Source organism: Synchiropus splendidus, chromosome 14 (assembly GCF_027744825.2).
Source record: "Synchiropus splendidus isolate RoL2022-P1 chromosome 14, RoL_Sspl_1.0, whole genome shotgun sequence".
Classification (NCBI taxonomy): Eukaryota; Metazoa; Chordata; class Actinopteri; order Syngnathiformes; family Callionymidae; genus Synchiropus; species Synchiropus splendidus.
Window position 1 is genome coordinate 22,838,329 of NC_071347.1, and position 14,041 is coordinate 22,852,369.

At 50.1% G+C, this 14,041-nt stretch overlaps 1 protein-coding gene across 2 annotated transcripts in view; it reads left to right on the top strand.

The window, feature by feature from the left end:
• The first annotated feature begins 8,448 nt into the window (after positions 1–8,448).
• The window catches only part of smpd3 (sphingomyelin phosphodiesterase 3), a 35,060-nt gene continuing 29,467 nt past the window's right edge, over positions 8,449–14,041 (top strand). For both annotated transcript variants that reach the window (XM_053885291.1, XM_053885293.1), the window contains exon 1: positions 8,449–8,592. The gene's annotated coding sequence lies outside the window, so the exon portion shown is untranslated. The remainder of the gene's footprint in view (positions 8,593–14,041) is intronic.

A 14,041-nucleotide genomic window follows, 5' to 3' on the forward strand; every position in this document is an offset into this window, starting at 1 on the left:
CCACATCAGGCAGGAGGACCACATCAGGCAGGAGGACCAGATCAGGCAGGAGGACCACATCAGGCAGGAGGACCAGATCAGGCAGGAGGACCAGATCAGGCAGGAGGACCACATCAGGCAGGAGGACCACATCAGGCAGGAGGACCACATCAGGCAGGAGGACCAGATCAGGCAGGAGGACCACATCAGGCAGGAGGACCAGATCAGGCAGGAGGACCAGATCAGGCAGGAGGACCACATGAGGCAGGAGGACCAGATCAGGCAGGTGGACCACATCAGGCAGGAGGACCAGATCAGGCAGGTGGACCACATGAGGCAGGAGGACCACATCAGGCAGGTGGACCACATCAGGCAGGAGGACCAGATCAGGCAGGTGGACCACATCAGGCAGGAGGACCACATGAGGCAGGTGGACCACATCAGGCAGGTGGACCACATCAGGCAGGAGGACCACATCAGGCAGGTGGACCACATCAGGCAGGTGGACCGCAGCAGGCAGGTGGACCACATGAGGCAGGTGGACCACATGAGGCAGGAGGACCACATCCGGCACTGACACTCCTCATGAAACATTTCAATCCACAGAGAGATGAATCTCAGGAGTCGCATGTTGATGACATGACTCAGCCACAGTGGAGTCCTGGACTGAGCTGCACGGGTTGGTCCCAACTCCAGAACCACAGGGTGGTCAGGTCCAGTCCTCCTGTCATGGAGGAAGACGTTCCAGCAGCGATGGGTTCATGATTTATTCCATCCTTCGTCTGCCTAATCCTTCAGTTTCTCCTCACTTTAAGGTTGTTTCTTAGCTTCAGCTTCAGCTTCTTTTCATTTGGAATGTCTTCTTTTGTGAAGTCATGTTGGACCCCGGAGCAGCTACAGACTAATGTTGACCTGAGGATCCGGCGCAGGCCGCTCTCCTCTGTCATTTGTTCAAGCTGCTGGGACGAGAGGCGGGGGACACCCTGGACAGCCCCTCACAGGACGAAGCCTCCTCAAATGACAGCGGAATCTTGAGGACAGTGGGAGGAAACTGGAGTGCCCACACAACAGACCTCCTCCACAGAGGACGTGGCTGTTACGCTCAGAGCTGCACCTCAGTGTTGCAACTCCACGGAACCGTTGAGAATCTACAGTTCACATTCCAGCCACCAGACGGTGCTGAAAGACAGAAGCGGGAGGCTCTGGGGACGGGTGAAGCACAAGCAGGCAGAAAACACAGAGCAGCGCTGAGTGCCAGCAGCAGGGGGCGACATGGAGTCGCAGAGGAGCCTGGCAGGGACAGCTGCTGGCCTGGTTTCCTGTTCTGGCTCCGGGCCGCACTGACACACCCCGAGCTGGACCACATAATGACAGGGTCTTCGGCAGCTGGAGCAGAACACACAGGGAGCTCTGGCTGCGGTCACATGATGGGCACGGCACGGCACGGGCGGGAGGCACGTTTGATCCTTAAATACTCAGGAGGCTTGTCTTCACTGCGAAACGTTACGACCCTCTATCGACAGATGGGTTCCAGACCCGACCCAGCAGCAGCAGCAGCAGCGACACACTGGGTGAGCACCGGCCTCTGGCTCAGCTCCAGGACCTGGACCTGGTGCGGCTCAGTCAATATGCTGCCGTCTAAAGAGCCGTCGCCTCGCCTGAAGCTCAGCTGCTTCACAAGTTCACGACCTCATGCTGACCATGGAGACGCTCATGGTCTGATAAACGCAGAGTCATGCAAATGTTCACCCCAAATTTCTATCGACTCATGAGTTCATAACCAAGACTCGGTGAGCAGGAAGTGAGAGTCCGGCCTCTCTGTGGCGAGTGATAAGATCATGACATGAGCAGCCACCTTCCTCAGATTCCGCCTCATCAGCACCTTTGCGTCCATCTGAGGAAGTTCCCAGGTAAACATGTATGACCTCCGGTTGCCTCCCAGTCAGAGGCCGGACTGAGCCGAGTCATCCTCGCGAGTCACCACCTCACTGTGTACTGGTGACCTAGTGACTCGGCCGGCCAGAGTCGGCCCCGGGGCCTTAACTGTCTGCGTTTTATTTTATGGTTTCATATTCCTATGATATTTGTTATCACATCTTATGTTCATAATATTCATATTTTTCCTTTTAATGTGTGTAATAAGAAAGCCACCCAGTATTATAGTCTGGCCTGAACACAACGCTGCGGTTTCTTACGCGGGCGCTCGCCCCGCTGCAGCGTGCTGGCCCCTGGTCCCCTGCGGCCCTCTTCGACCGTGAGCGCTTGGCTTCGCTCTGCGTGACTCCGAGGCGGCGCACGTGGATCTCCAGTCTCTCCTGATAGGAAGTGAAACGCAGCAGTCTCTTATCAGCGCTTCCTGTTTCCTCTGAGGCGCAGATGTCACCTCGCTTCACGGCGCCGAGCCGCCGCTTGTGTCGGCGTGAATGAAGCTTTTGCCGCCGATGAAATAGGTTGATTGCATGTGAGCGGCGCGGCAGTCGATTCATCAGCGGAGAGGAAGCAGGGTTCAGAGCAGAGACTCGCAGCAGTTACACCGCATTAGACCGAGTTTCCAGACCTGGCTGACACTCACAGCTCGGCTCTCAACCTCCAATCGTCAACCATCCACCTGATCTGCTCTACTGCAGCAGAGCATGTTGGACTCTTGAGCTCAGCTCCACGTGCCTTCACACCCAGGAATCTCTAGTGAGACTGTTTCTTTCTCGCTTCCTATCGACGGTTCCTTCCTGTGAATCCATGCTTTGGCTCAGGAGACGCTCGGCTGCAGTCGATCCTCCCTGAGTGAGGAATCCAGCTTCTTTAGTTTTCACTGTCGATGATGTGAGACGGACAGGTTGACATTTTCCTTTTTTCCCCTCAAAGGTTTCTTGGTTCTCTTGAACGTCAGCAGATCCTGAAGCTCTGAGCTCCACCTTCGCATCACATCAGAATGTCACACTTTTGTTGTCGGCTGAAGTCGTGGCTGAAGAGTGGAGGAAAGCTCCATCCAAACATCCTAAAAACCCCATGAAAACCACACCACTCTTCTGGAATCCAAGGCCGAGGCAGACCCTCGTCTACAGGGGCCCGGAGGCCTTCCCCAGCACCAGGATCTGCCAGTCCACGGGTGCCCCCCCCGGATGTCCACGTGATCCACAAGAGCATCAGTCTGTCGCCACAACATCTGAGACCATGGTTCTCTGCCAGGAGTTTGGAACGGTGGTGCCATGTCGGCGATGAGCGGCAGAAGAGCTTGAGCCTCTTCCCCAGACCGTAGTGCGGTGAAGGAAGAGCTGAGCCAGAAGACGAAGCCCTTCACTGAGTGGTGGGTCTGGATCTAGTCACTCCTAACAGCAGACAGGATGTTTGGAGCTCCCTGTGGAAGCTGCTGCCCCCGCGACCCGGCGACGGATCAGCGGTTGAGAATGGTTGGATTGATAACAATTGCGCTTTGAACTTTTTCGAGGCGCACCAGCACCGTGTCAGTCGAAGACGTCAAACCTCTCAGAACATCCCTACAACCAAGCTTTCTGTCTCATGAGGCTCAAAAACATCTTCTGCCCTGCGCGCTCGCCCCCTTCTCCACTGGTGAGCTGCCTGACTCCAGATGTGCCCGACACACACGCGCGGTCCCAACCCAAACGTTTGACTTAAACATGGTGCAGACTGCAGGAGGAGCGCGAGGGGAACCATGTTTAAGTCAAACCACAAAGGTGTCGGCCGCCTGAAATCAGAGGACGGAGCTGCAGCAGCTATATGAGGCCTGTAATGACAAGTTGGCTCGGCGTTTAAAAATACTCTCCGAGACGCTCTCTTAACAAGAAACTCTGGGAGGAGGTCAGCGAAATGACAGGGTGGCGCAGAAGTACAGTGTGTTTAACACGGACTTCCTGGATCACATGACCGACCCTGGAAGGGCACTTTCACCAGCACCAGCTTCTTCATTGGAATCCATTGACTTTTCATTCTGTGTCTTTCCTCCACATTTGAAAAGCTGATGAAACATCCCGAACATTGCAGCAGCATCGCGTCAGTTCTGTGTATTACGTAACCACTGCTTTATTTACCAGAGTACTGTTCCCACACAAGGTTTCAGGTGTATCATAACACACATTTTGACTTGAAAATACCTTTTAATTCTATTGACTCTCATGCAACTTTGCTGTCTGACGTGACGTACATTTGTAACTGTTCTTATCGATACACACAAACGTGAGCCATAGTTGTGTGAATGCTGGACAGCTTTATAGGTGTGATCTTGTCTTTGCTGCGCCTCCTACAGTTTGCGTCATATCAACACCGTTCCAAAAGCTAAACGTGCGTCTCAGTCAGGAAACCAGCACGGTCACTTCCCTCTGAGCCACGACCCAGAATTCCCAAGACATTCCAGGATTTGGCTCAAAATGTTCCCAGTGAAAATGAGTGGGATCTAAGCACTTTTCAGCTAGAAACGCCATTCGAAGCTTAAACCGCAGCCTCACTCCTCCACTGTCGGCCTGAGATCAGACCTGGGAGCCAACTTGCACAGTGTGCCATCAGAGCAGCCTCAAGCAACAGCAGAGGTGGGCAAAAAGTGAGGCGTGCGATCAACCTGGCAAGTGTTTCGTTTTCAGCTGATGGCTGTGAGCAATCACTGCGTCACAGAAACATGATTTTCTGCAGTTTCAGAGTCACACTGCTCCTCTGTCGTACGACGTGCTCAGAAAACCTGCACCTCCTTCAGAACTTGAGCCTGAGACTCACAAACCCAGGTTTCTGCTCCACTGACTCCCATTATACGCAGAGGACCTGGATCACAGACAAAACAACTTTTATTCACTTTCAACTCGCCACCCCTCGGAAACCATTCACTGTGGAAACATGAAAATCCTGTTGATCGTGGTGGAAAACCTCACGCTTCTCACGGTGCGCTCGTTCTTGCGGCACCTGCTACGGTTGCTGAGATATCCTCGTGTGTTCGGGAGGTGCGGTTTTACCACTCAGATCCCAAAAGATTATGCAAGGATATCTGTGCCATCAGACATTGAATATGAATTACTAATACTTCCAGCATCAAGACCAGAGTTTGAATTTTAAGTACCATGACGTTTTGTGCACTAATATTATTATTATTATAATATTCTTTCGAAATATATTCAATACACTAATAAAATTTGATGAAAAAAAAACAAAAATTCAGGATCCAAAGGACTAAAAAATAAAAAAATCAATATAAAAAACTGTAAAAATATCGAAATTTCAACAAGCAAAACCCATCTACTTCTTTCTGCACATTCTATTACAGCTACTGAAACCTTCTTTTCAACGACAGCATTGCTCTAACTTGCTGCCCTCCTCGGCTGCTTCCACTTCCAGCGATCGAAGCTCCAAGTGTGCTGCGGACGCTTGAATGGCCCCTTCAGCAGTTCGGTGTTGACACAGGAAATGACCTGACACGCATTCCGACACAGGAACCTTCTGTTCTCTCAAGACTCATTCACAGTTTGACTCCAGAACCAACAAGTGCAGAGCAGACGCTGCTCTCTCCCTCCAGAATCAGACGTCAGAGACTCTTCGCTCGGATTCGCTGCTTCTCAGGGGAACTTAAAAAACGTTGTCTTACCGTCGTGTTGACCTTCTTGATGTCACTTTCAAAACCATCAGCTGTGCTGGCACCAGACACAAATCACACACCAAAGTAATGAAAGGCGACGCAGTACTTAAGTAAATCTATTATTACACAACATAATTCAAGCATAGTAATAAAAAAAATAATTATTCGTGGACACAACTGTTCTTCTCTCTGTGACTTTTCAATCCCTGGGACCAAGTTGAGATTCAAGACTTGTTGTGATAGATAATAGAATGGAAATGGAATTGTTTCGTTAATGCTTAAAGTGTAATAACAATATAAAGCATTAATGAAAGGAATCCAATTGGTTGTTTGTTCAGCTGAAATTCCATCTGTTTTTTTCCCGTCTGAGCTCCGACAGCTGGTGTCACAGAGTCAACGCTGTCCTTGTTTGGCGATTTCCTGATTCCATCTGTGCGACTGTGCGGTCCTCACTTGGCTGCTGTGAGGCTGCAGGTGCTGCTGGTGGCTGCCATCACCACCCCACCGACGACTGTCTGACCTGCAGTCAACAATCCCTCCTGCCCCACTTTCACCCTGGCAGCTGCTCACCTCCCAAACCTGATGAGCAACTTCAATTCCTCACCACTTCACCTGTTATTCACCTCTTCATCCACGACATGTACGGATGTGACGGCTGAGCATCTGCCTTCCTGTCTGCGTGCGTCAGGTCTGTATGTGACACATCTGTGACCTGTCTATCTTCTCATGTATATTTCCAGATCGGTCCATCTGTCGTTTCGGTCATGACTACATTACATACATACAGCCCAGCAAAAAATTAAGTGACCACTGCAAATATTTACTATTTATACGTATGTGTCTAAGCAAAACATTTTTGTTTCAATTTACAATCTTCTGACATTTCTTCCAAATTCCAAATAAAACTATTGTCAGTATTAATGTGCAGAAAATGACAGCCGCTCAAAATCACCAAAAAGATGCCATGTTTTCAGACCTCCCCTAATGCAAAGGAAAGAAGATCATATCGATTTTGAAACATCACAGTACTCGTGTTTTGACGCAGCAAGAGTTCAGGAAGCAATATTTGGTGGAATAACCCTGGTCACAGCCTTCATGCGTCTTCCACCAGTCAATTTGACATTGTTCTTGGGTGACTTTATTCCACTCCTGGTGCAAGAATTCAAGTCGCTCAGCTATGTTTGACGCTTGCAACCATCCATCGTCCTCTAAATCACATTCCAGAGGTTTTCAGTGGGGTTCAGGTCCGGAGTTTGGGCTCCAGGCCATGACAGGCTCCTGATCTGGTCCTCCTTCATCCACACCTCGAGTGACCTGGCTGTGCGGCAGCTAGGTCGCAAGCTGTCTGTCTGACTGTCTGTTCCTATGACAAAGTGACACAGTTTGTTTATGCAAACTATTGGGCACCAAATGTATAAATGAAGACACATGTTTTATCCTGACTTAGCAGAAATCTTTGGTAATATTTTCACAGATTTAGAAAATATTTCATTCACATTTGAGACACTCTACTTTAATGTTGTTGAGTGTTAAGTCTAAATCTAAATGTAAATATTGCATCTAAATCTCAGTTTTAAGCATTTATACGCCCCTTTCCTCCAAGTGGAGACTAAGCCCCCTGCTGCTCCTCTGACCGTCTGTCAGGCTCGCAGGTGTGCGAGCTGCTTACCTGTGATGCCGACTGCAGAGGAATGAAACCAGCACCTTGTGGTGCAGCTGGCACACCTGCCACACTAGTGTTGTCCAGTTGCTGCAGCACCGGCTTTCAGTTGCGAGCCTGATGGACGGAGGAGGAGCCGAGGAGCAGAAGGGGACGTCTTAATCCTTCAAAGTGAGCTTTAGATTTAGATTTTACTCTCACAGAGATGAAACAATGGGACGTAACATTAAAGTGTAGCGTCTCAAATGTAAGAAATGTTTGATAAATCTGAAAATATTGCCAAAGATTTCTGCTAAATCAGGAAAAGCACAAGTGTCTTCATTGTTACATTCGTTGCCTCCATATCAAACTGGCTTTGTTGATGCCCAAACAAATCCTGTCTGTCTGGCCTTGTATTCCTGCCTTTTGTTGGAAATCCACCTCCTGTGTGCCTCCGCGCGTCCGTTCACTCGTGAAGTTATATCCAAGATGTATTCCCTGACACAGGAGTCTAATATGGAAGCAGAATTCTGGCTCAGCAACTACGCCTGACTTGGCCTCAGCAGAGGTCCGGTAGAGCCACAAAACCCATCTGAGGTCTTGACCCCTTTATACACAACAGTTTCTCTACGTGGGCTCCGTCCTCGTCCCATTGGTCCTCCGCTGTTGGCGCCCTTCCTGGTCGCTGGCTCCTTCGTAACCATGGCAACGGCCACAAGGCATGCGCCCCCGTCCCGGACCCCGGTGGCTCTTATCAGGACCAGCTCTGGAGAAGATGGTACTGTCCAGCCTCCTCCCTCTGACCTTGGACCCTCCAATGTTTGTTCCTCCAGTGTGGTTCACTCCCGTCTTTGGACTCCACCTGCAACTTCACCTTCTCACACACACTCAGCCACACTGCCTCCTCCAGCATTCCTGCATCTGGAGATGACTGCTCTATTAGCAGCACAAACAATGGATGATATGACTACTGTAGAAGACAGGCACTATTCCCATGACTTTGGATGAACACCTGCCTGTCTCTCTCTCTCTCTGTCTGTCTTGCTCTCAGTGTGCATCTGTCTATCTGTCCGTCATGCAGCTTTGTCATCTGTGCGCGTGCGTGTTGAATCACGTCTGTCCGCCTGTCCCTTTAAGGGAGTGGGCGGGGCGTCGTTGCCGCGCAGTGATGACGCCAGTGGGAGCTGTTCTCAGTGCAGTGGTGCTGAGTCTCTCCCTCCCTCCCTCTCTCTCTCTCTCCCCTCCTCCTCCTCCTCCTCTCTCGTTTACACACACACACACACTCTCTCTGACACACGCCGCTCACACACTCTGCCTCTCTCCTCCGGACGGCTCCAGAACCGGAGCACTCATCCTCGGACCCGCCGGTGGCCAGGACCATCCCTCCTCCAGCCGCCGACATGTAAGTCTCCCTCACTCCTCCACCTTTCTCTAGAGCGCTTGTTCCAGAACGCTCTGCCCCGTGTGACACTCGAGATGAATGAATGAGGACTGAGAGTCTGCTGCTGCCTGCAGCCAGCATTTGACTCACATTTGCATTGGCCAGAGGAGCCTTCTCCCCGCCCCCCTCCGTGCTCCGTGTGTAGTCCCGGTCTTACTCTGGCTCGGGTCCCGCCAGCGGTGAGCACTGAGGTGTGGCCGGACTCCTCCTGCTCCCTCTGCTTCCACGATCCTGGTCTGAATCCCGGTCATGCTCAACTTGAATGGGACTGCGTTCAAGTGTTGCAACTTTTCATCCGTGGCCCTACAGATCCTCAACAGGCCCCCGAATCTCATTCATTTTGCCTCCAGGGATTTAGTATTTGACAGGTTCATTTGAGCAGGCATTTGCTCCAGGGCGCCCCCTACTGTTCTGACGCGTGTCGGATTCACCAAGTAAAAAAATCTGACTCGCGCTCACTCTCTATATGTATATATATTGTTGAGCTATGATCTGTAATGTCTATCACATTTATCACACCACATACTGTGCTGCAGATGTAAAAAGTGCTGCCGTCAGTCGAGTAAAAAAAAAATTTACAAGATTATTAATAATATAATAATATAATAATTAATTCATCGAATTAATCACATTTTTATGTTATATCTGCTAAAGGTCTCCTGATAAAGAATTTGAGTTCTGGGATTTTAAATTTTATTTTGTATTGATGAATTGAATACAGTAAGAAGAGAAGATTTGAAATCCATTTTTTATATTGCTGACTGTGCTTCATGAATGAAATCCTAAAGTGAAGGTCAAGCGCCTCTGCAAACCAGTGAGGCCAGGTGCATGGTTCAAATATGTCGAACCAATGCAGCAATACAGTGAGAGATGAATAAAATAAAGCTGTTTTCAAATATGTAAAACAAATGCAGTGATTCAGTTAAATAAACAAAATTCTGAAATAAAATAAGGCTGTTTTCAAAGAGGCACTTAAGCTCAATATAGCAATTCAAAAATGAATAATGGAAGTATAACAGGCCTCTACGGGTCCTTCAATGGGCCAAAATTCCCACATACATGACTTGTACACTCATCCAAGCAGCCCAGTCCTTCATGGTATCATGTCTGGTGAAACTCTCTCGCACTATTGTTACGTTGGTCACGTTGGTTTTATTTAGAAAAACTCATATTCGTCACTCTAGATTATGACATTGATCGCATGAGTCAGATCTAGTCAGATCTGTCCCACATCGTACTGCGTCATCTCCTCATTTCTAGCCTCTAGTCACTGTATGACATCGACCTGACAAAGGTCTTAAAGGTCTTAAAATGCATGGAGTCTGAGACGTTGTTTTTCTGATGTGGAAAACTCTGGAAGTTATCGCATGATGGCGGCAGGGTTTCCCTTCCGCTGCTTCGTGGAGGCTGCAGTTGCAATACTACTGACACACACACACTCCAGGTCTTGGGGGGCAGGCTCCCTAAATATGGCCACATGAGTGAACCAGCAGCGCCCTCAGTTTTTACTTTAGCTCTCAGTGGTTTGGAGCCAGCGCCAGTCATGGCAGGACTTTGTTTTGCTTGGTCCCTGTGCCAGCCAATCATATGCAAGCTCCACACTGGGGGAGGAGCCACAAACCTCTGCTGTTGGGAGGCGATTGGCTGAGGGAGCTGGAGGAGATGCAGCGAAGAACCAGACGGTCGCAAGGCATTTGTTTCTGTTGAGCTAGACTGAAGTGGGACGCTCCAATAGAGCCTCAAGAGGCGGAGTCAAAAGAGCCAGCTTCTCCGTGACGTGACGTGCCGAACCTCACGTCTCTACATCAAACCACTTTTATCTATCACCACAGTTTTTCACATCTTCCACATGAGTCACACTTTGTTGAATGTCGATTCCATCAACCAGGTCGAGTCCAGAGTCAGTCAAGTCACGGCGTGTGACTCAGTACTGTGTAGTGAGTGATGAAGGAGAACCGGCTCCATGAAGAGAACCGTCCAGCTCATGTAGAGCCACATGTCTGTCCTCACACACACTTGTTATGCCAGCTTTGTGGGGTCCTCTCATGGCCATGACCCTTTCCCCAGCCTCTCCCCCTAAACATATGGCTCACCTGAACTAGGACTCTGAACCAGACCCAGCGACCCAGTTATTTGAAGTTTGAACCCTCAAATTCAGGCTTAACTTGGTGGGGACCAGCAAAAGTCCCCCCACAAAGCCAAACGATCCCTAAAGTAGGTGTGTGTCCGAGGGTGGGGCCCTACAAGTCCAGCTAAGCAGGTACAAACACACACTCAGGCAGCAAAAGTGAGTGAAGTTGGGCGCCTCTCTGCATCTTCACCCCAGTGACTTGAGACGAAGGTGGCCGCGCTCCGGCAGCTGGCCGACAGACGGAGCCACAATATGTTCACACCACTCACGGACGTGTTAATCAGGAGCTGCAGTTTGATGTTTCAGCACAAAAGCGTGTTGGTCAACAGAGTCAAAAACTCAAAGACTGGAGGATGTGTACGACTCCCACGACCAGCCGCTCCATTCACACGTCCAGCGAATTGATTTCCGTCCTCTGGTTTACGAGACTTGCTTCACTGTCGACTTTGATGAGAATGAAAATGTCGAAAATCTGGCGATGAGTCAGCAGCAATTACACATCAGTGGTCCCCAGTGACCACCACACACCATACAAACCACACACACACACCCCTTAATCCTGGTGAATATTGCCATGGTTTATGGGAAATACAGGATCAGTGTATATTGGGATGTAAAAAACTAGTGACGGTTTTTAGCCTAAATAAACTCCAGGGAAACAAAATATGCTTTATTTGCAAAAAATAAATAAATATATAAATGTAGATGCTAAATAAAAACATCTTCATCATCTAAAATAAGTCCATCTTTTTTATGCTGATGTTCCGTGAGTAGTTTCCGGGTTGTTTTGTTTCGGAGCTCCTCACGAGGGCGGAGCCTGATGGAGGTTTGGATGGGGGCAGAGTCTGAGAGGTAAAGGTGTGTGTGAGCGGCTCATTCAAACGGGTTTGGCATGTAGAGGCTCAGAAACATCCTGGAGAGAGATGGATCTGGAGGTCGGCCATCTTTCTTCCGTATAGTGTTCAGGTGACGCTGCACTAGTCACTTCTGCTTTTGACTTCCCTCTATTCTACATTTCCATCATGGGAATTTGGGCATTTAGGATTCAGGATCCTTCACCTCCGCATCGCGACCCTTGGCGGAAAGATTTGTTTGCAAATGTGGGCGTCGCACATGACTCATCTCAACAAGAAGGGCAGGAATATGGTGCCGCACATGCTGCCTAGAGGGCGGGGCTAAAGGAGACGCAAGTGATTGGTTGAATTGGCGGGAAAGTCGTGGTGATTGGACAAGCTTGCAGCGCCTCGCAGAACTGGCAGGGATTGGTCGGAATTGTGTCCATAGTCACGATCGCAACATCTGTGAGTTTGGGCTAAAAAGACTCGTTCCTGATGATCACTAGATGAATTGTATTTGACTGGAGGAGATGAAAAGGACAAGCTTGAACAAAGATAAAAACCCAGAGCATGTGGGTGAAGCAGCCCACCACACCCCACCCCGACACCACATCCTCCCCGCTGGCCTTTCCAGCATCAGAGGAAAAGGCTGCTGAAAGGAAAAGGTCGTGCGGCCTTTTTTCCATCCCGGGCAGGAGTGGTGGGGGGGGCGGGGCTGACTGGTGCAAAGGTTGGTCCAGTTGTGACATCTGATAGTGGCAGCTCTGGTTTCTCCGTGTGCAGCTGGATGGATGTCATGAATGTTTAACAGGCTTTATAAGATCAGCGTGAGCCGCGATGACAGAGCGTCGCTCTCCGTCCTCATCACCCGCAGCTCTCATGCCGTCAACGTGGAGCGGAGAAGCACAGCACTTGTGAAGTGGGTGACCAGCCCAGAGGGTCCGTGAGCTCATCCTACTGAAGCCCCAGCCTCCCACACATGCAGATCATGAAAGCAGCAGATCGTAATGAAGCGTCGCCGCTCAGGTCTGTCCGTCAGCCTGGGTGACGGAGGAGCCATGAGACGACACTTGATCCCAGTGAGAGGCTCAGCGAGGAGAGGTTGCTCTGACAGAGCAGACATTCAGCTCCTTCCAACTTATTAGAGGCAATTTTCTCCTCAAATGGTTCCCCTTTTATCATCCGCTTCTCGTCCGACTTGCTGAGTAACTCCTGCGGCGCTGATGAAAGAAGCTCCCGGCTTCAGAAGATGACTCGACGCTTTCTTGGGTTCATTTTCCTTCAGAATCGTTCGGCATGTAGAACTGTGCTTTTATGGTCAACGTTCCAGAGGCGTTCAGCCATAAAACGGCTGTAAAGTCGGGTCATGGACAAGTTGAGCTCAGTCATATAGGAAGTGCCGACGCCATCGACACGCCCGAAACCCTCTCAAGCCCGCGGGACAAACCACGTCCCTGGATTGGCTTCTGAGCTTCCCATTTAGTTGCCCTGGACACATCTGGACCCTGTGAGGCTGCGGCCCAAACAGATAAGCTCTAATTTAAGCTGTCTGTGTTTGAGGAGGTTGGGTTTGTGCAGGCGAGCGCAGACACGCGACTCATGGAAGTGCTCCCTCACTTCCTGTCATGTGGAGGAGCTCTGAGGGGAGCGTGTGTGTGGCGCAGGAGCCCCCTGACATGTCCATATGAAGTCTGTCATCAGAGCGTGTGGCAGCTTTAGCTTGAATCAAGAGAGCCAGGCGTGTCGGGCTCCACCCTCCACTTTCTTTCATGTTGGCTCCGACTCTTGGTCTCGGTGATGCCCCCCACACTCCTCCCCCCGCCCTCCGTATGTCTGCCGTCCACTCTGTGTCTTCCATCTGTCGGGTCCCTGCTTCCACGCTGCCAGGTTCGTGTGCCAACATGGCTGGCCCACTGGACCCGCACTGGTGCTGAAACGTGAGACCGTGTTGCAGGTCTCGTCTCAGGCTCACGTACAGCATAACACTGAGGCCCCTGTGATCATTTTCTCCTTCATCCAGGCACCTGCTTGGTTCTCTCCCTTCTCTTCCAAACCTCTCTCACAAGAATCAGAATCAGTGGGGATCCCACCAGCTAGGAAAGTGTTTTGGAATAAAGTGCTGACATAAAATAAAATAAAATGTGACGGGAGGTTCTGGTCTGGATCGACCCTGTCCAGGGGGAAGAGGAACAACAAGCATGACTGACCAAGAATCGAGAGAAGAGATTAAGAGAAGAATTGAAGGAGAAATGGCTGGTGAACAAGAAACGTTCCCAAACAAGGCTAAAATTGTTGGATACAAGACGTGAACTTTCAAGGTCAGCATCTTCTGTGTTGTTAAGAGAAAACTCCATGCTGAAGGCGAGGAAAGGGGCTTGACCAATATGGCAATGACCAAGAAGACTGGCTGCAACCAAGACAGTGATTCTAAACCATGGGGCCC